The 20,845-nt window shown below is 38.5% G+C and overlaps 1 long non-coding RNA gene across 1 annotated transcript in view; it reads left to right on the top strand.

The window, feature by feature from the left end:
* Positions 1-11,795: 11,795 nt before the first annotated feature.
* Positions 11,796-20,845, top strand: part of LOC149140310 (uncharacterized) — a 48,873-nt gene continuing 39,823 nt past the window's right edge. The window contains exon 1 of the long non-coding RNA XR_016264989.1: positions 11,796-11,942. This is a non-coding gene — a long non-coding RNA (uncharacterized LOC149140310). The remainder of the gene's footprint in view (positions 11,943-20,845) is intronic.

The raw sequence follows: 20,845 nt of genomic DNA, 5'->3' as shown, positions 1-20,845 counted from the left end.
AAGCATATGCTCAAATTACCGCGCCTATGGAGAAACTGCTGAAGAAGGACACAACATTCTGTTGGGACGAAGAATGTCAGCGCAACTTAGATGTATTAAAAGAAAAGATGGTCACTACACCGATCTGAGTATTCCCTGATTGGAAAAAGGATTTCCACGTACATGTGGATGCCTCTTGCATTGCATTGGTTGTAGTGTTAACACAAGCCGGTGAAGGAGAAATGGACCATCCTATAGCCTTCACAAGAAGGAAATTATCGAAGGCCGAGAAGAATTACTGAGCGCGAAGGATTGGCCATGGTGTACGCACTGCAGAAATTCAACCACTATCTACTAGGAGGCCATTTCAAAATGTACACAAACCATTCTGCCTTCAAGTACCTGGTCAATAAGCCTATGTTGGGGGGAAGATCTACAAATAGTTGCTACTATTCTAGGAGTATGAATTTGAAGTAATTGTGAAGCCAGGGAGGTTAAATGTAGGACCTAACCATCTGTCATGGATCGAAACTGGCGAATAACCCAATAATCTGGAGGAATGGTTTCCATATGAAAGCTCTTTGTGGTGCACGTAGTGGATAATCATTTTGCAAATATTATTCACTTTATGACTACAGGGATGGAACCAGAAGGGTATACAAGTAAGCAAAAGAAGGAAGTTGTATTGCACGCAACAAATTTTTTAGTTATTGTGAGACATTTGTATAAGATGGGTGTTGATGAAATATTGTGAAGATATGTGCCAGAATTTGAGAGGGATAGCAACTTCGCTAAAGCTCATGGAGGAGCTGCGGGAGGTCATCATGCGGGCAAGGCAACGACACAAAATATTTTGCGCGTAGGTCTATGGTGGCCAACGATGCACAAGGATTCCAAGGTGTATTGTAAGGCATGCAATGCATGTCAAAGAATGGGCAGAGCATCACAAAGAGATGAGTTGCCATTACATCCTCAAGTATCTTTGCAGCCATTTGAGAAATGGGCAATTAATTTCATTGGACCAATTCAGCCCCCAAGAAAGAAAACAGGTGCATGTTATATCATCACTGCGATGGAATATCTCACTAGATGGGTGGAGGCAAAACCGGTTAAGGATTGTACAGGGGATACGACATCAAATTTTTTGTTTGAATGTCTTAACTAGGTTCGGCTGCCCAAAACTGTTGATGAGTGATAGAGGTACGCACTTTCTGAACGAAATGATCAGTGCCCTAACTGAAGAATTCCACGTCTACCATCAAAAGAGTACACCGTATCACCCACAGGCCAATGGAATTGTTGAAGCTTTTAACAAGATTTTGGAGAATGCGGTGATGAATATCTGCAACACGCAGTGAAATGAATGGGATGTGCATGTACCTGCAGTACTATGGGCTTATAGGACTACTTTCAAGAGGCTGACAGGGAAAACGCCATTCATATTGGTATATGGTGTAGAAGCGGTAATGTTGAAGTGGAGGCATCAGTGAAGCTCCTCTTAGCTTCCATGAAAGTCTCCTTAGCACGTTCCAAATCAAATTTTGGTTCCTGCGTTGGAGCCTTGCGAACCCAAGTACTTTCTTCAAGTTGCTTTCATTTTTCATCTCCTATCGTAATTCCACTTCGGAGCATGATGTTTACGTTAGGGTCTTCCTCGCGCGGCTCATACGTCATCATTTACAGGTTCTAAGTCGGGGGAGGTTGGAGTGATCCTTTATCGCGCAACCTCGCTATTAGTGTGGGACAGTCCTCCGTCTCATGATCAAACAATGTATAATACAAGCATGATGGTGGCCTTGGCTCCATACAATCGCGGGCATAATTCCCTGGCCCTCCGCAATTATAACACATCAGTTGTCTGCGACCTCTTCCTGGTCCCCCTCCACCTCGGCCTCGTCCGCGCTCCTGAAATCTGGTGTGTGTCATTCCTGCATTTTGATCGAGGGGCCATGTTTCGGCCTGAACTCTGTAGGTAAGAGTTCGATCCATAATCAACTCATAACTTCTACAGGTGCTCTCATCATGTCCTACTGACCTACAAAAATTATAGAACAACCGTTGTGAATTCTGCGTATACTTTTGTAATAAATGGCAGTTATCTGTAGCATGCTTTTCTCATATCTGACAAATCGCGCACCACAGTGTAGGTGTCGCACTTGGTCCTACTTGTGCCTCCGGTCTTAGTGGAATTGACCCTCCTCTTGCAAGGTAATTTGCGAACACTGGGCAGTGGTCCTTGTCGTGACCCTAGCCCTTGCATTTTACGCACCATACCTCATCGTGCATCTCTAGGCAGGTTGTCCTGTCTTGTTTCAAACTCTGCATTTCCAGGCACAAGTTTTTCAATTGCACGTGAATCTGCTGAACTCCCAGGTTGGGATTTTGTATCGGGGTCTCATGCAATCTCATCGCAACCTCCAAGGCCTCGGCCTGAGTGCTTAGCCTCTGTTGCGACAACGCATTTCGTAGATGCCGTGATAACGATGCTACAAACCATTCATGGTGTTTCCCATCTGTTAATGTCATGTTCGCTTCGCAAATTGTGCACTTCAATCTTTGATCCAAATCCCACGAGGTCTCACTTGGTAGCATTGTGATTTCCTTGAATCCAATGATCGACTGTGCCTTTGAATTTTGCCTGCTAAATTCTTTGTTTAGCATAGCTTGGGTATCCGTGATCCCCGCATTCAGATTGTCATTGGAATGCTTAATGTACCAGGTCAGCGCGTGATCCTGAAGAGTGCTGACCAACGTTGCCTTATTTATATTATCATCCATGACTCCTTGTGCTTCCCATACAGCTTTTATCACGAACCAGAACTGATCCCGATCTTCATTCCCTACTCCTTTGAACATTGGTAGCTTTATCGTGCTTGCCATATTGCTTCGCGGTGGTGGCAGAGGTGGTATGAGCGAAGACGAGGGTGAAGACTGTGAAACTGGCAGTGGTGTGGGTGGGGGTGGTATGCGCAGAATTCTCTGCCTTATGAGATTGATCGCACTTCTTGGCGAGACCTTCACGAACTCTTCGTCGCCCCCCCGCGGAGGTGAAATCAAGGGGCTAGTCTCTAGTTTTGTGCTACCTTCGTTCCAGTAGATTCTCCCACTTCGTGTAGCCCCAAATATCAATTTATTCACATTACCCGTTTTTCACACAGTAGCATTTTAATCCAAGTGTTCAAAGATTTAACGTACTTACCTTGCGGTCCCTTGAGGAAGCGTCGCTCTACCTCACTATAATTGACCGAAGTATCTACCATGAATTCGGTGATGGATCCTCCTATGATTCGATCGAGCTAGTGATCGACAACGCGCGCGATCTTATCTTCTGATTCTTCCAGTCTGAGTACCAATTCTGGAGTCCACACAATAGGTTTGTCGAGTTTATGCCTTCCTTGGCTATCCGCTAGCTTCGCGATCCACTCGTACAACTCAGTGGGGAAGGATGCAAAGAAAATTTCATGGATCTCTGTATATAAGTAGTAGTCTAACCACTCTTCCTGTGATAGTCGCGGATTCTTGTTTTCCTGCGCCGCAAACTCGTGAATCTTCCTGTCCAACCAAACTTCAATTCCTTTCTTTGTCAGATTCCAGTGATACGACATCAAACATCTCTATGCAGATCCTGGTCCTGACAATGAAACCATTTGTTGGCTTGTTAGGGCCTGACCCAGGTTTGGTGTTAATTATCCAAACAAATCCCTATACTACTGGCCCTTTCAGCAATAATCCGTAGAGCGCAGACTGAGGTCTCCCCCGAAGTAGTATGGGAGGGTGCTAGAACAAGTTTCCGCACCCTTGAGATGTCTAAGAGGTTCTACTGGTCTCACTGTTTGTCCCTGTGCACAGATCACTTCGCACACTTCCCTGTTCCTCATGCCCTGATACACTACCTTCGCTCAACCCTAACTAGGGATTGTGGAGCTTCTACGCTGCTAGAGCCACTATTTGCGTTATTACTCGAGATCTTACATATCTTCCTATACCAGATAATTACCTTCACATACTTGGATGTCTTATGTTATAATTAGTTATACAAAACATTAAAATAAATTCACGCAGCATATAAACAGTATACTTGCAAATTATACGTGATCATGTATTAAAACAGGAAAAGATGACATAAATATGGTAAACTTTCTCTTTATTGATTCTTTCAACGGTTACAAACTCGACCTTCCCTACGCACTCAACTACAAGGGTCCACGAACTCAGTTGCGGACTACTAGGCCTCTGCGCACTCAGCTGTAGAGCCTTTCCCTACCCTATGGCTCATAGACACCCTTTACACTTAAGCGTAATCACTTAGACTTCTCTTACTCTCCTCTATTTCATCTTAGCTCCCTCTCTACTTAGAGCTTCGCTCTATTTATACAATCCCATGGTTCGCGGACCATGGGTAGGTCTATTAAGCCGACATTACATTACAAAACGAGGGTGGAAAACCCTATGACTCTATCATAATTTCACCCTCTGTGCCCGTAATTCACGGAGCTTTTTACAAAAGGATTCAGTCAAAACTTGGGTTTTAAGCCTCAAAATCTGCCTTGGGGGGATTCCATGCCCAACAGTTCCAATTCCTCAACATGTATCAGTATTGTTTCTTCTGTCATCGTGCCTTGCCTCCCTTCTTCTTCCTGCTTCTGCTTCTCTTCTCGTTCCCTCCTCCTCAACTCATGTTCTTCCTTCAAATTATTCTCTGTCTCCTACAACTTCAGTTCTACTTCTTACAACCTCTACTTTTCTCTCTTCCTTCGCTCTTCTATATGCATCCTTTTCTTCCTCTTTGCTTTTGCTGCCAAAGTTACCTTCACGATAAGAGGATCTACTTTCATTTTGCATCTTTTCTCTCCCTCTAAATTGTCAACAATCTTCCTCTTTCCCTTGTCTTGCACGGGATTGTTGCCTACTACTGTTGTTGCTTTTGGAGTTTCCATTGTCTGTGGAGCAGCCTTTGAAGTCGTTGATGTACTAATTGGCTCATTGAGTCTGGAGTCATTGTAGCAGTACCTCCAAGGATCCTCTTCTGGCTAATGAAATGCCCCGCTGCTCCACAGAAAGTAAACTCTCGTAGAGAGGTCCTTGAAAATACTATGGGGATCATACAGATTAAAGTCCTTAGTTCCAAACTCAAATTTCACTATCTCCTTAGCCTCGACATCTGCAACTTTCAAGTTCTTTATCTCGTATAATCCAATCCGCAAAGGAAGAGTGGCGCATGGAGCTTTCTTCTTCCTGTGTAGTGCTACTAACAACCTTGTAGTGAGATGGTACGATACTTCTTACATGATTAGTTTGTGAGTGACATTCATTGGTAAGACATGCAGAGGCTTCTCTCCACCAAACACTCTGATGAAGATGCCACCTAGTGAGGTATACCCATCTACAATGTCTACGATCACCTCCATTGCTTCTCGGGATATGCAAGGTGGATCTTGTGAAAATATAAGCTTGTATAGAAGGATGATAAAGTGGTCAGTTAGTCGTGTCATCACTCCTCAATAACTGCAGTCTAAAAGAAACTTAAAATAGATGTTCACGACAGTCTCTCATGGTGTCCATGTCCAGTTCATGCTAGGGAACTATTGCTACACACAGATTACATCCAGTAAATATGCAGACATATAGAATCTTTCTTACTCATCCTTGGGTGGATTCCGAGCCTACGATATATGGGCCTTCAATTATTGAGCCAACAGATCTGACCAATTGAATGGCCTTCCATACTCACCAACTAGTCCAGTAAGATTGCCTGCCCTTCAAGAAAGGCTTTTGTGCTCTCTTGACCTTGTATTGTACAAACAAAGATATTCAAGAGTTGGTAAGCCTTCCTGAGGGACTTTGTCTTGTACACATGGGTGGGTGTATGTCGAAACTTCGATGGCTCTTCCACCCAATGCTTGACAATGTATCTCATGTTCACATAGTTGTGTGTGGCATAGGAGAGTGATTCCATGCGCTTCAATGGCTCGGGAAACTTATACATTTGCTAAATGTTTTATGCCCTAAAGGTGGCAATATTCTGCCCATTGGCACTGCTCAATGTCATGGTCTATTCATCCGTATGTGAGACAATCCATCTGATGATGTCCACACATGGGAAGGCAGGATACCTACATGCAACCTTGTATAACCCTGACTGCCAGATACTATGATAGACCTGTCAGTCTTCCAAATCTACCTCAAAGTCCTTTGCAAAAGTGTCTTTTATTTGTTTCCATGTCAGTGTTGTTCCCTTCTCTATAAACAACTGAGTATCTGAATACACTGGTAAATAAACTGATGTCCGCTTAACTGCTTCCCCGGTACTGCTCTTGGTGGTTTCCTTTGATGTAAATATCTTAGACACCATGCTAACAATGACTTCTGGAGAGGTGCTCAATAATTGTTGTACCTATGGGACAAATATGACACTCATGGAAATCAAATGTTAGTTTAAAGAAAATTAACTTCAAGGTAAGTTCAAGAAGCAAGCTAAGCACTAGATGTGAGGGATTGCGTAATTTTTCTTGACATCAGGGACTGGATGACTGTAGGAACTCCACATTGCGTAGTCCCAACAACCGAGGTGGAAGCCTGATGCATTGATCTGCACAATGTTTAGTTCAGCCTAAGCAAAGGCCTGGGAGAGACTGCGCATTACATAATTTCAATGGCCAAGATGAGAGGTTGGCTCCTAGAATTGCACAGTGTATAGTTGGAGCCATCTTAGATTGTGCATTACGCAATTCCAGAGGCCAAGCTTGTGGCTTAAGCTTCTGTATTATGCAGTGCCAACTATCCAAAGTGAGATCCGGCCAAGGGAAACCCATATCTGCCCAAGGGAAGTGTGAAAAACAAGAAGATATGAGAGATAGTGTGAAGTTGAGTGCATATATTTTTAAAATTGGATAGATGCATGTGAATCAAGTGCATCGATTGATCAAACAGAAGTAAAACGAAGTAAGTGAGGAGAGATGTCGCAACAACAACAATTGGTGCATAACAAGAAATCTAATGCAACACTTGGGAAAGGCAAACTATAGCTTGAAACAACACTTCTACATGTTAAAACAACTTAAATCACTAGCAACCATGGAGAGAAACAAGTGAAACAACACTCACACAAGCCAAACAACAAAAAGTGACAGAAAATGCATCAAAAGACGAAAAAAGAAAAACTCACCCAGAAAGGCGACGACGATCAAACCAAAGGCTCCTTGATCTCCTCGAGAATGCTAGAGCTCCAAGATAAAATGTGAAAATGAGCTATACCAACTTCAATTAAATAAATTTGGACAAATTAAGGTTTATGACGTGCATGCCTAAAATCAAGGAAAAAGTGACACTTAGAGGAAGTTTCTAAAAAATAGCGCAAGTGCCTCCTTCGGGATACTAAAAATAGATCCCCATTTTTCAAGGATGTTTTTTTTATTTTAATTTTTCTTTTTCTGGGGAAACTTGCCATGGAAGACAACGCAGTTCCAACAACTAGGAAACTTTATGGCTCAGTGTACTACACAGTTTCTGAGCTCAGTGAGGGTTGCACAATTTCTAGGCTCAATGTTGGGTTGCCTACTCATGACTGTGCATTTTCTGAGCTCAAGGCTCACTAGAAGTCAGGTCTGTGCAATTCCCATTAGCAAGGCTAGTTGCCCTCAAGGATTGCATAGTTTCTGGGGCCAAGCCCAGAACTGTTGTGGGACCAAGTTAGGAGATGAACTTATGAGTTAGAAAATCAACTAAGTAAGCAAACACAAGCCAAAATGAAAATATAAGTCTTATTCGAAGCACAAATACTTAGATCAATGCTTGATGAGCTGTTGTGGTTAAGAAAGAAGGCTGCAAAATTGAAACATAAGAAAAATTCTGGAGGATGGATGTAGTCGCTACAACAAGTTACTCAATGTGCAGGTGGACGATATTATCCTTAAGATGAGCAAAGTGCATAGGTCCTAGAGGAGAGGATTTCATCACAGAGACTTAGGAGTGTGCAGAGTACTCATCACTTGTTTATATGATTAAGTATGCTCATGAGTTGCGTAAGATGTGAGGACAAGGATGAACTCCAAAAGTGGCTAAGTGTTGGACTAGTGGAACAAGGAGGGGGGGGTTGATATGATGTAAACATGTACGAAAATCGAATCAAAAACATGTATACCATCAAACACAAGTCAATATAATGCACCGTATGCAAAATCCACATGCATACGTTGAAGTGAAAACAAATAAACACTTTCTCTAAGTGTTACAGTTGAAACGTAGCTTTGTGACACTTGTGGGAGACTATCTAGAGAATATTCTTATGATATATATGATCGACTAATGCAAAAGAGTGCGTTAGAGTTGCCTCTAGTAGTGCACTAAAGTGAAACACATGTAGGAGTGAAAAGAATCAAAAGCAACATGACAATAAGAAAAAGTGAAAACGACACTTGCAAAAGATAAAGAAAGTGAAAGAAACAAATGTTAGAGAAAAGAGAAAGAAAAAGAGACACTTGTGAAAGAAAGGGTGTGGAAAATCGACAGTTGAGATACAATTGCCACTAAGAGTGAGAGAGTCTTTCAAATAATGTTGTGCACTCACTCTCGGCATGGATTGCGCAGTCAACTACGGAAGCCCTGTCATGAGGGACTGCACAATTTCTGAGAGTTGTGTAATGTCTGATATTAAAGACTACACAAACATTATTTCTAGAGACTGGGTAAGCATTGCCCTCAAGGATTGCACAATGCTTATCTTCCCAAGGAGACACTGATTATCGAGCTTGCTAGGAAGAGGTGTGCTTGTGAATGCATCAAAAATCTAAGCATGTGTAAGCAATAGGCTTCAATAATTCGAATCTAATAAGAAGACTTGAACATTTAACAAATCATCAACTGACCATGAAGGGACTATAATCAACTTAGAATGATAGATCATAAGATCACAAGGAGGCTCCAAAATTCAAGTGTAGGAAAAATTTTGAAGGGTATTTTTCACAACAACAACATGACTTTACTTATTTCCATTTCAAATGGATTCAACATTTCCCCTTAGACAATATGCCCCATAATTCAATATGTTGTGACTTACCTTCCTTAAAATATTTCAATATGTTACATCTTCTTTAAATTAATCTATGAACTTTGATGAGTGAAATTGAAGGCCCAACCACCACTAAAGGAAGAAATAGGATTATCTTGACCTACTCTACCACAATAAAAAATGTAATCAATTTATCCCTTGCTTAAGTGAGTATTTTTTTGGAAATTTAGCCTAATCAATCAAGATGGTTAGTAGGAACATATCGCATAAGGTAGATACACACCTCCCATTGGCTCTACTTGAGTGTTAAGGACACTTGTAAATGACACACATCTTAGTGATAGTGGATTACTACCATGTATACAGTTACTTAGTTACCTAGTTGGAGATACAAAGGTTCATTTCCCTCTAACTGGTTTGACATTTTGGTGTAGGTCTTCAAACTCCCTTGATATTTGGGATGGGTGTAGCATTATACATTGGAGTATGCTAACTTTAGTAAAAAACACGAGAACTTTTAAACTTGAGTTCCTAGAATGAAATAGGAGGCCGATAACTAACTTCAAGGAGAGATAATTATCTTGAATTCGGTTGCTAGTGAGTAGAAGATTTTGTGAATGGCTCCTATAGACACAAACGGTTCAATGTATTGGAAACGTCTAAGTGTATTAAAAATGCCTTGCCTTGGCATTAGCCTTCGAATTAAGATTAGCTTTTAAGCAAGTGTACTTCATAATAAATTTTCCTACAGTCATTGTTTTTAGAACTTCATGAACTACTTAGAAATAATGTTGACCAACTTTTTAAGCTAGGATACTTCTTAATAAATTTTTGAGAGTGATTGTATTTGAAAATTCAAAAGCAATAATAGTGATCTCCATTATTAGATAATAACTTTTTTATAAGACTTAGAGATGTAAAGACACAACTTGCCCCATTTAAAATGCTTAATAATAATTTTAACTAACCTTCTTAGTAAAACTACTTATACTCTAAATATTTTAAGAATTTGATCTTTTCTAAAATATCATTCAAAATAATATATATTTTTTATAAATCAAAATAATAATAAAAAACTATTCTTTACACTTAAAATCTAATATAAATTATTTTAAATTAAATAAAATTATAAATATTTTTTTTTTCTTGGTAAAAACTAATTCTATTAAGAGAAAATATGGTACAAAATAACATTACAGCCAAGAGAAGCAAGAGAACAGGCAGCCGGAAAGGAATGGAAATCCACCTCGGCCCCTGAGAGAAACTGGGAAGAGAACATTGCTAAACAAGAAGTAACAAGAGGAACAGAGAAACAGGCGAAGAAACAGAGGATTCTACCCAACGTGGGTAGGATCAACTATTCGGCATTTTTTCCCTTTCTTTTTACCAACTTTGACCCAATCAAGATGACTCTGCTGAACTGGCATGATTTGCAAACTAAGCTGGGCTGACGGAGAGGACTCCTTGTCTGAATCCGAGGGAGAGGACTCATGAGTTCTTTTCTGTGAGTTTGGAGGGACCGAAGTATCCGCACAACCAGTCAAAGGCGGATCCTGTGCCTGCTTTGTTTCCATTCCTTCTGCATCCTCTGCTTCTTCATCTGAGCTGGAATCCAAATCATCCATAGGAGGAGGATCATGAGGCTTCCAACTTTTGGATTTCGGCTTAGGATTGGCTTTCTTCTTCTGGGCAGGCCGCGAGGGACAAGAGTTCTGAAGGTGCCCTGTGTTATGGCAGTTTCGGCAGCGAAAGGCTGTGTTCTCGTAGTCTAGGGACTGGGTCCAATGGAAGTCTCCAATTTTGAGATTAATCTGATCCGGTAGACCTTTGCTCATGTTTATTTCTGCACAAATTCTGGCGAAGGTGTATATGCCTTTTCCCCCCTAGAGGTGTCTGTTGCTAGAAAGCGGCCTAGAGAGTCACCGATTCCTTGGAATACAGCAAAGTGCCATAGATGCGCCGGGAGGTTAGGTAGTCTGACCCAGATGGGGAGCTTTGTGATGATCGCTGAAGAAGGATCAAAATCTGGGAACCAAGGGGTGAGGAATAGTCCTGCTGAGCCCCAAAACCATGGGCCTTCAGTTAATGCTTTTTGGTAATCTTCGGTGAAAGCAAAAACTACAATGAAGAAACCCTTTGAGCAAAGAAAAACCTTGCAGTTGTTGGTCCAGTGTGAGTGGATCCATTGGTAGAGATCCGCTGTGCGAGGCCATAGTCCATTGAACCTGCAAATAATGCCATGCTCTGCATATTAAATATTAAATATTAAATATTAATATCATACGATTTCTTTGTAATAAATATAATTAAAAATAATTATTTAATTTTATATTAACAACAACTACCCATCAAAACTTATAATTTTGTAAAAACAAAAAGATTACTTCATTCAATCTTCACCCCGAAAATTTCCTCTCGGTATTAACTCTTTTTTTTTTTTCACAAATTTACAAACAATGGCAACTTTAACTCATTTTCACAACTTTACAAACAATTGCCACTTATAGTAACATCCTTTACAAACAATTGCCACTTATCATTTCACAGTTACTACAGAAAACTGTGCTTCCAACCTCCCTAACTGACCTCTTCTTGTTTCCATGCAAAGATAAAGAAAGTCTGTGAGGTGGAGAACCAACGCCCTACGCATGCATGCAGGAGGCCCAAGTGTAAGTATCGTGTCTTGATGCCATGTAGTAAATCACTCCTATTTGTGTGAGAAGGACACGTCCATCAAAACTTCAAGAAAATAATAGACTGAACCATAATATCTACACGTATGTCATAAGCCGTGTAGCTGCAGAGCTCCTCGATTGACTGACACGATATTTTCCTAACACAACAGCTTGTCACTAGCACAAATATCACCTCAAGCAGAAGATTGGTCTCTTTACCTTTTCATCAATTGAAAATGCCAAACTCTACTGCCGGCCAAGTTAGCGCAGCCAAAGGCCAGGTAAGGACCGCTTATAATTCAAATTTCAATGTTAAAATCAATTATATGAATTCAATAGTGTGCCTAGCGTAATTCCTAATTTCTAGTCGATATATTATATATGGCTACAATGATATGTAGATTCTACTTATTTGCTTCCCCCACCAGCAGCCACGAAAATTAATGGCAAATTAAATTGTGTGTAGATTATAGCCTATATATATATCAATATATAACTAGCAGGGCAGTATCCACCGGCTGGAAATTTATCGCAAATTTTATTATCTATGTAGACCATAGCCTCCATTTATCCATAGATAACTAACAGGGAAGCATGTAATATTTGTTTTGTCCAAACTGAGGTGTTGTTATACGGCCTAGGTTTGTTTTGTCCAAACTGAGGTGTTATACGGCCTAAATTAAGCAAGGTGCTTTGAATCAGCACTGTTTAGAGTTAAGTTCAGGGATTTTTTAGCGTTTCCCTGAGGGTTTTTTAAGCGTAACTAACAGGGAAGCATGTAATATTTGTTTTGTCGAAATTGAGGTGTTGCTATACGGCCTAGGTTTGTTTTGTCCAAACTGAGGTGTTATACGGCCTAAGTTAAGCGAGGTGCTTTGAATCAGCACAGTTTAGAGATAAGTTCAGGGTTTTTTTAGCGTTTCCCTGAGGGTTTTTTAAGCGTTTCCGAGCTTATTTCGATTGTCGATTTGCTGAATATATGAATATTTCGCAATCAGACTGATATGGGGCTGTAAAATAATCCTTATTTGAATGGCTGATTTTCCCAATATTCAGATATTGGGCAATCAGACTGATATGGGCTATGGGCGCTGTAAAAAAATAATCCTTATCTGTAAAATAATCCTTATCTGAATGGCTGATTGGCCGAATATTTGAATGGCTGACTGTAGAAAATCCTTATCTGAATGGCTGATTGGCCGAATATTTGACAATCAGATGGCCCAAATAATAGCTGATTGGATTGGCCGAATATTCGACAATCTGACGAATATGGCCCCCAAATAATATGGGATAATCCTTATCTGAATGGCTGATTGTAGAAAATCCTTATCTGAATGGCTGATTGGCCGAATATTTGACAATCAGATGGGCCCAAATAATAGCTGATTGGCTTGGCCGAATATTCGACAATCTGACGAATATGGCCCCCAAATAATATGGGCGCGGTCAATTATTTTGCAGCACCCATGTCCTTCTGATGGCCGATAGCGCAGGAGAAAAACACTAAAAGAAGAGCATATAGATGACTGGAATATAAACGTTACAAACAAGTGAGGCGCAGATCGACAAAGAATGTTGCGATAACTTCTGTTGGAGAAAAAGAAAAGTCATAGAAGATTCCTACGTATAATCTTTGTACAGTTCTTTACAAGAAAGCCAAATAACTGTATCAATGCACTTTTGGTCGTATCCTGCCAGCCCGGTATTTTGTCCAATCTTCGACCCCATGCCGGGTTTGGCGTTCGTCATACCTCATACGTCGTGCAGACTAAGGGATCATCGCGACAGTTCTGAGCACTTTCAGAAAAGTATTAAAGGAAATTCAGCAACCTTATGTGTGCATTCAAATTGCCCAGAACCAGAGTTTCGCCGATGGCAATTTATGGGCATGTTAAGATGTTTTAATGCTTTATTGTTTAGGATTAGAAACAATAAGACAAGAAACAATACGTAAGAACCTGAGGGCGCTAAGGTATTGAACCTTAGGGCTAAGTGACCTCGGCATACAACTATGTCAGTATTTTTATCAAAAGGTGTCGGCTCATGGAATCACCGATATTCTGATATATTAGCACGGTCACGGCATGGCTACGAGGGTGTTGAGGAGTAACACAAGGGCTAAGCGTTCGTGGTATGCTAACATACTAGCACATGACAGATTCATAGATTTGTCTATACTCCAAGCTCCAGTAAGCCTTCAGTCTCAGTGCTAGGTTACACAAATGTTATGTTACATCATCTAGCGTTTGGAGCCCTAATTAACATATTAGCCATCGCAAGTTTTATTGGTGTAATGAATTTTGAATACGCTGATATCCCACTATCCTAGTGCCCAGGGCCATGAACTAACGGTGAATTTGTTAATATTCGACATCAATTGTTGCCATTGTCCAACCTGAAACGTCTTCGTTTAGCGGGGATTACTAGTGTTAAACGAAAACGCCTAATACCCAAGAAGTCATATTGCAACGCACCTAGCTCATTTAAGCATTTTCTCAAACAACTCACAAACGCCTAATACCCAAGAAGTCATATTGCAACGCACCTAGCTTATTTAAGCATTTTCTCAAACAACTCAAAAGAATTCTTCAGTGGTCCATATTTTTTGTGCACTTTTTGTTAAACAATTGGAGTGCATACTCCATGCTTTTCCAAACATAAATAACTTCCCATAGAGTTGGCATAATGAAAAAACTTATAATTCTCCTTACTATGTCCATGCAGACCAAACCCATATACTTATTTTTCGACTACTTCTCAAAGGCATAATGAAAAAACTTATAATTCTCCTTAGTAAGTCCATGCAGTCCAAACCCATATACTTATTTTTCGACTACTTCTCAAAGGCATAATTAAAAAACTTATAATTCTTCTTAGTAAGTCCATGCAGACCAAACCCATATACTTATTTTTCGGCTACTTCTCAAAGGCTCAGAAACCTATAATTCTCCTTAGTAAGTCCATGCAAACCAAACCCATATACTTATTTTTCGACTACTTCTCAAAGGCTCAGAAAATCGTGTACATCTACTTACTTGGCCTCTAACTTTCTTGATTCATTTTTAGTGTCGTGACTAGTGTCATCCTCTTCTATTCTCTTTCTCCTTTCCAAATCATCATTAATGCATATAGCTACTTCCTAAAGATCATGAAAATCATCATTAATGCATATAGCTACTTACTGAAAATCAACTTTCTTCTTATCTAGCTAACAAGAAAAATGTTCAATGCCTCTACATATTTCTCACAATCTTTTGGCCATTAGCAACCACTGCCACCTTCCCGTGGACATGATCCCTTAGGCCAAAACCAACATGGCCTTGACCCAATTCTATTGGGTAGTTTTGTTAATATTTGGAGTGGCTAGGTAGTCTAGTGTTGATGATGAATCTCCCCTCACCCAAGCAAATGAGTCTCTCATGGCAAATGAGTCCCTCATGGTTTTGAGTGATGTCTCTAACCACACAGCCAAAACATTGATGGACACTATGTCTATATCCTCATCCATTTTATAATAAATGGCTTATCAAACTCATCAAATGCCACCGCCATCCCTTAACGTAGTCAATGGATTGAAGAGAATGGTGTGTTTCAATATTAGGTTTTCTACAAGTAAAACCCTAGTTCACAATTTCTCTTCACATCTTCTGGAACCAATAAATGAATTCATCATCATAGGAATTCCCAAGTAGGTCTCATTAGAGAGTCTAGGATAATTATTCAAATTGAACTGTGTGATATCTCTCTCCACCGACGGCCACATGGTAGTGGGCATGTTCATTCCATATGGTTGGTAGCCACTTCTAGTTTGGTAGCCTTTCTTCTCCTTCTTAACCACAAAACGACGAAAGATGGGATCTTGTATATCAACCCTGATACCATTGTTTCTACCTCTGCAACCATTGGCTCGACCTTCACCACTCATGTATTTCGTCACCACGTCTTCAGCTACATCACACTAATTTTCAAAAACAGTCTATGCCATCTCTCCATGCAACCAATACTTCAGTTGCTCCATTGCACAAGTAGTCTAAGCATTAGCCATTGTATCAAATTGTATCAGGCTACAAGTTTTGAACCCATTCTACATACATAGGGAAAATTGTGTCCATACATTTACACTTTAGGTTTAATCTACTTCATATCCACACCTAAATGGTGCCTTCATTAAGAAGGCCCGGGTTCATGGATTTGATACCATTTTTCAAGATTATAAACAAAATAATAATAATCTTAAACATGTATAAACATTTTTTTACCCTATAAAACTCCATTAGAAAATAATTGCAAAATAATTAAAGAAATCAATCAACAATAAATATATTATTATTCTTGATTTAAATGGAACCAAGCAAGGTAACCAATCCAGCCAAGGCCTTCCTACCAGGTAAGCTTTTAAAGCTCAATTCTAACACCCTAGGGTGGAGAATTCCCAATCATTTTAAATGGTTCATCACATGGTATCTCAATGACATGGATCACTAATATCATGTACCCAAAATTAGAATGGTTAACCTAACAACATTAATTCTTTCACCTGGTCAGATTCACATAATATTAATCATATATATTAATTTTTTTAATATTTTCTTAATACTAAGAGATATTTTGCATGGGAAAGGATTGTACAAATGGACTATAATTTTTTTTTATGAAAAATTAACATGCTTTTGCACTTTATGCACCCGAGGGGGGCCTATGATGTCAATATACATTGGATTGTGAAGCCCAATCCATTCCATTCGACCTGTGGTGGTCGAATCCATTTGACCCCTTGGAGTACTTAAATAATTATCGTTTAATAAATCACAATTTACATATTTTCTTCTCATTGAGTCTTTTGAATGGGAATATATGATTTCTCACCGGTAAGATGGAAAAGATAATAGATGAATGATTAACTTATTAGATGGCTTTTATTTACAATCTCTTTTGCTCCTTAAAAGCATACATAGATTGAACCATTCGTCAATTATCTATGCTTATTTATTGGCTTATTACATTGCATCGTACTTATCAATATTTTGTTTTCTTCCTTCAAAACATATTTTTATCTTCCAAAAATATATATCGTATTTGTTTCTCCTCCAATAACATAGTTGATAACATATGCAATAGATAAATATGAAATCTTCATATCATCAATTATCAACATCAAAATGTAACTCGTCGAATTGATTAAAATATGAACACACAAATCTAAACGTAGTACTATAACGAGTTGTTTTCTTTTTTAGATTTTTCAGGTCATTTTACTTGAAATTGTAGTTTTAATTTATTATGTCTGCAGAATTAGACTTTTCCAAAAGCTCTCTCAGACATTCAATCCATATCTGCGTTTAAAAATATTATTTTCTCTCTGAGACATTGAATCCTTATCTACATTTAAAAAATATTATTTAAACAAAATACTTCACATTTAAAAATATTATTTAAATAAAATACTTCAACAAAATACTTCACATTTAAAAATATTATTTAAACAAAATACTTCACCGTGTCAAAAAAATTATCACCCAAATTGCATTGAAAATCCAAACTAATCTATTTTCATCTAAATAGGTTTCACGACCCCAAGGACTCCTATAGTTACAAGGCTCATTTCGGGTGCACTGTGATCACTTAAGTGTGTGACACCAACCTGTGTCACTTTTTCCTCTTGGACTACAGAGTTATTACACAGAGATTATGCATAATAGTAAATGCACTTTTATAATCTCTATACCTTTAGTTAGTGGAATATCATAACTTTTCAATATAGTGCAAATAATCTTATTTGCTTTAGTTAGTTTAGTTAAACTTCCATTCACGGAAACATGAGCATTATAATTATAATTATATGCAGGAGATTATTTCACCATTAACATCATCATATAGTGCAAGTAATCTTCTTTGTTTTAGTTAATTTAGTTAAACTTCCATTCACAGGAACATGAGAATTATAATTAAACTTCCATTCATGAGAATTATTTGTTTTAGTTAAACTTCCATTCACGGGAACATGAGAATTATAATTATATGCAGGAGATTAATTCACCATTAACATCATCATACACACCCAAAATTTCATAAAAGTGACCATCCATCCTTTTGCTTTATCAATAAGATAAAATTTACAATAAATCATCAAGGCAATGGCTTGGCTTGCAAGAGTACATAGCGAAAATACAATACACAAAGTATCGAATATTTTTCCACAGTTCAGACCCCACTCGAGTTTCCCCGGCACCTTGTCGTGTTGCTACCACCCTTCTTTGCCCTTCATCAGTTGGTGGCAAGGTTTGCTTGGGTTTGTATGACTACAGGCCCCCAAGCGGCTCCTTCTCAACTCCCTTAGTACCCTTCGCTCGTTCCTCAACCCTCCATTCTTACCTTCTTCGTATGTAACTTCTGTTTGAATGGTTGTTGTTCTCCCTTTGATGGATGCCTTCTCGCATTGTGCGATTCTATCATATATATGATTCATGCCCTTAACCCGTGTGGTTTGCTTTCTCCATGCTACGGTCGATTTTTCCCTTATGGTTACATACCGTAGACTGGGTCGATCCCATTATCCCATCGGAGTGCTCCCACATCACGCCATTGTACCACTTGTTCTAATCGGTTGGCTTGCCATGCCGCTTCACTGATTTTGCATGGGACATGCTCCCATGCCTGATTGATCATTTCATTTGACCCATGTTGCGCTTCGTTCAACCCAAAATGCCCCAGGACAACGTACTATCCTACACAGCTTCTCATTTCGGGGGTGTCTTGGCCTGCTCGTAGGGATAACCATGTCCACCTCCACGGTCTCATCTCGGGTCTTTTTCCCATTGTTGGGCTAAGTCGAGTGCTTGGTAATCAAACGCAAAGTGCCACCAAGTTGATCACATACTCCCAATGGAGATCCCAAGTGTCCGTTTTTTATCACCTCATGTTGGCGTACCCTCTCCCAATATCCACTTTCATCATGTTTCCTACATACTTCATCTGAAATAGGGTAAAGATTGCATGAGCTTTGGTTAAAGGCTTGTAGAACTATAAGTTTCTTTTTAACAATAGCTTAAATATTGCAATAAGCTAATGATTGGCTTACTATTTTTCCATCATATACATTGAATATCATTTTATTGGCCTGTAGAACTATAATCCTTTCTGAACAATAAGGTACCATCATAAATTCTATGGTAAATATTAAGAATTATGCAATAGGTCAATGATTGGATTACTACCTTTCCATCTTATACATTGAATATCATTTTATTCTCATTCAAGCAACAAGATGTAAAGATAGTGAACCAATCATTGACTTACTGCATGGTGCTTGATATTTCCCAAATTATAATGGGTACTTAACCAGCTATACTTATAACATAACTATATATTGTAATACAACCTACTTATAACATAACTATATATTGTAATACAACCTACCTGCACTAGTATTATGTTGTAATACTATATAACCTACAAGGCAGCGCAGGACAGGGTTCAAGTTTTTCAAATTTGAAAAATCATTGATTCTTAAACAATGATATTTATTATTCATTTATACTATTATTTTGGTAGGAATTAAATCATTGAAATGTTTTACACTACTACATATATTAATATGGAAAAGTAAATGAAATAAGCTCCAATATGAGTAGAGTGGTCAAGGAAGAGGCCTGAGGATAGATGCAGACTTTGGGATGAACATTATAGCTGCTTCCTAGGCTGCAAGAGATATGAGTGCAGATGTAGGGCTCAGGGCAGCATTAAGGCAACTTGTTTGGATTGAAATTTGGAACAAATCTCATTAGATGGTGAATGATCCAACCATAATTCTATTTCATTATCTTTTTATGTTGAGGTTGCCTGAATCTCGTCCATTAATGCAACTTGTTTGGATTGAAATTTGGAACAAATCTCATTAGATGGTGAATGATCCAACCATGATCCTATTTCATTATCTTTTTACCTATTTCATTATCTTTTTATGTTGAGGTTCCTTGAATCTCGTCCATTAATGCAACTTGTTTGGATTGAAATTTGGAATAAATCTCATTAGATGGTGAATGATCCAACCATAATTCTATTTCATTATCTTTTTATGTTGAGGTTGCCTGAATCTCGTCCATTAGTGGTTATCAGTGTGTGTATTTGTGTATGTTTTGAGACAAATAATTTATATTTTTATTTATTTCCCATTCTACACAGGTGTTCAAATATTATATCTTTTTCATAATACAAGTTATATGAGTTGTTCACTTGAAATTTAATTATCATTAATTAATGGTGTTCTGTTTTTTAATTATCAACAAGTGTATCATCTATGTATTTGTGTATGTTTTGAGACAAATAATTTTTATTTTTATTTATTTCCCATTCTACACAGGTGTTCAAATATTATATATTTTTCATAACACAAGTTATATGAGTTGTTCACTTGAAATTTAATTATCATTAATTAATGGTGTTCTGTTTTTTAATTATCAACAAGTGTATCATCTATAAATATAGAAGAGGTGAAAAAAAAAATTGTATACAGTAACAGTAAAAAAATTGATATTCGCTGATTTGCATAAAATACAAAATTACAGTTATGCATTAAACCTAACTTGACTAGTATGAAAAATGAATAACCACCATCAAAGTCTCGTTAATTGAGAATCAAGATAAATTGTAAATTTGCAATTCTAGGCATGAGCGAGGAAGGATAAATTTTCATGTTTTTGCATGTCATGTGCTGTGTGTAAACCAAAATTTGATACTCGCTGATTTGCATAAAATACAAAATTACAGTTATGCATTAAACCTAACTTGACTAGTATGAAAAATGAATAACCACCATCAAAGTCTCGTTAATTGAAAATCAAGATAAATTGTAAATTTGCAATTCTAGGCATGAGCGAGAAAGGATAAATTTTCATGTTTTTGCATGTCATGTGCTGTGTGTAAACCATGAGCTCTAGTATTGCCTGTTCGATAGTAGATTTGACATTTATTGGCAAATGTAAAAAATTCTCCATTGGCCTTCAAATAATTATATTGGTGATCAAACTATATTCCATACTCATCCAACAATCCTGGATGGTTAAGATATCATTCCCACTCTCCATGTGAGACGATGGGAATATTCAATGGAGCCATTGGACCAACTAGAATTTAAAGTCCTATTTAAAGTCCTTCCCTCTATTTGATTAGCTCTGCTCTATAA

Source organism: Pinus tabuliformis, chromosome X (assembly GCF_031772625.1).
Source record: "Pinus tabuliformis cultivar Carrire ecotype Pingquan chromosome X, CPIR1, whole genome shotgun sequence".
NCBI lineage: Eukaryota > Viridiplantae > Streptophyta > Pinopsida > Pinales > Pinaceae > Pinus > Pinus tabuliformis.
This window is presented reverse-complemented; position numbering and strand designations above follow the sequence as displayed.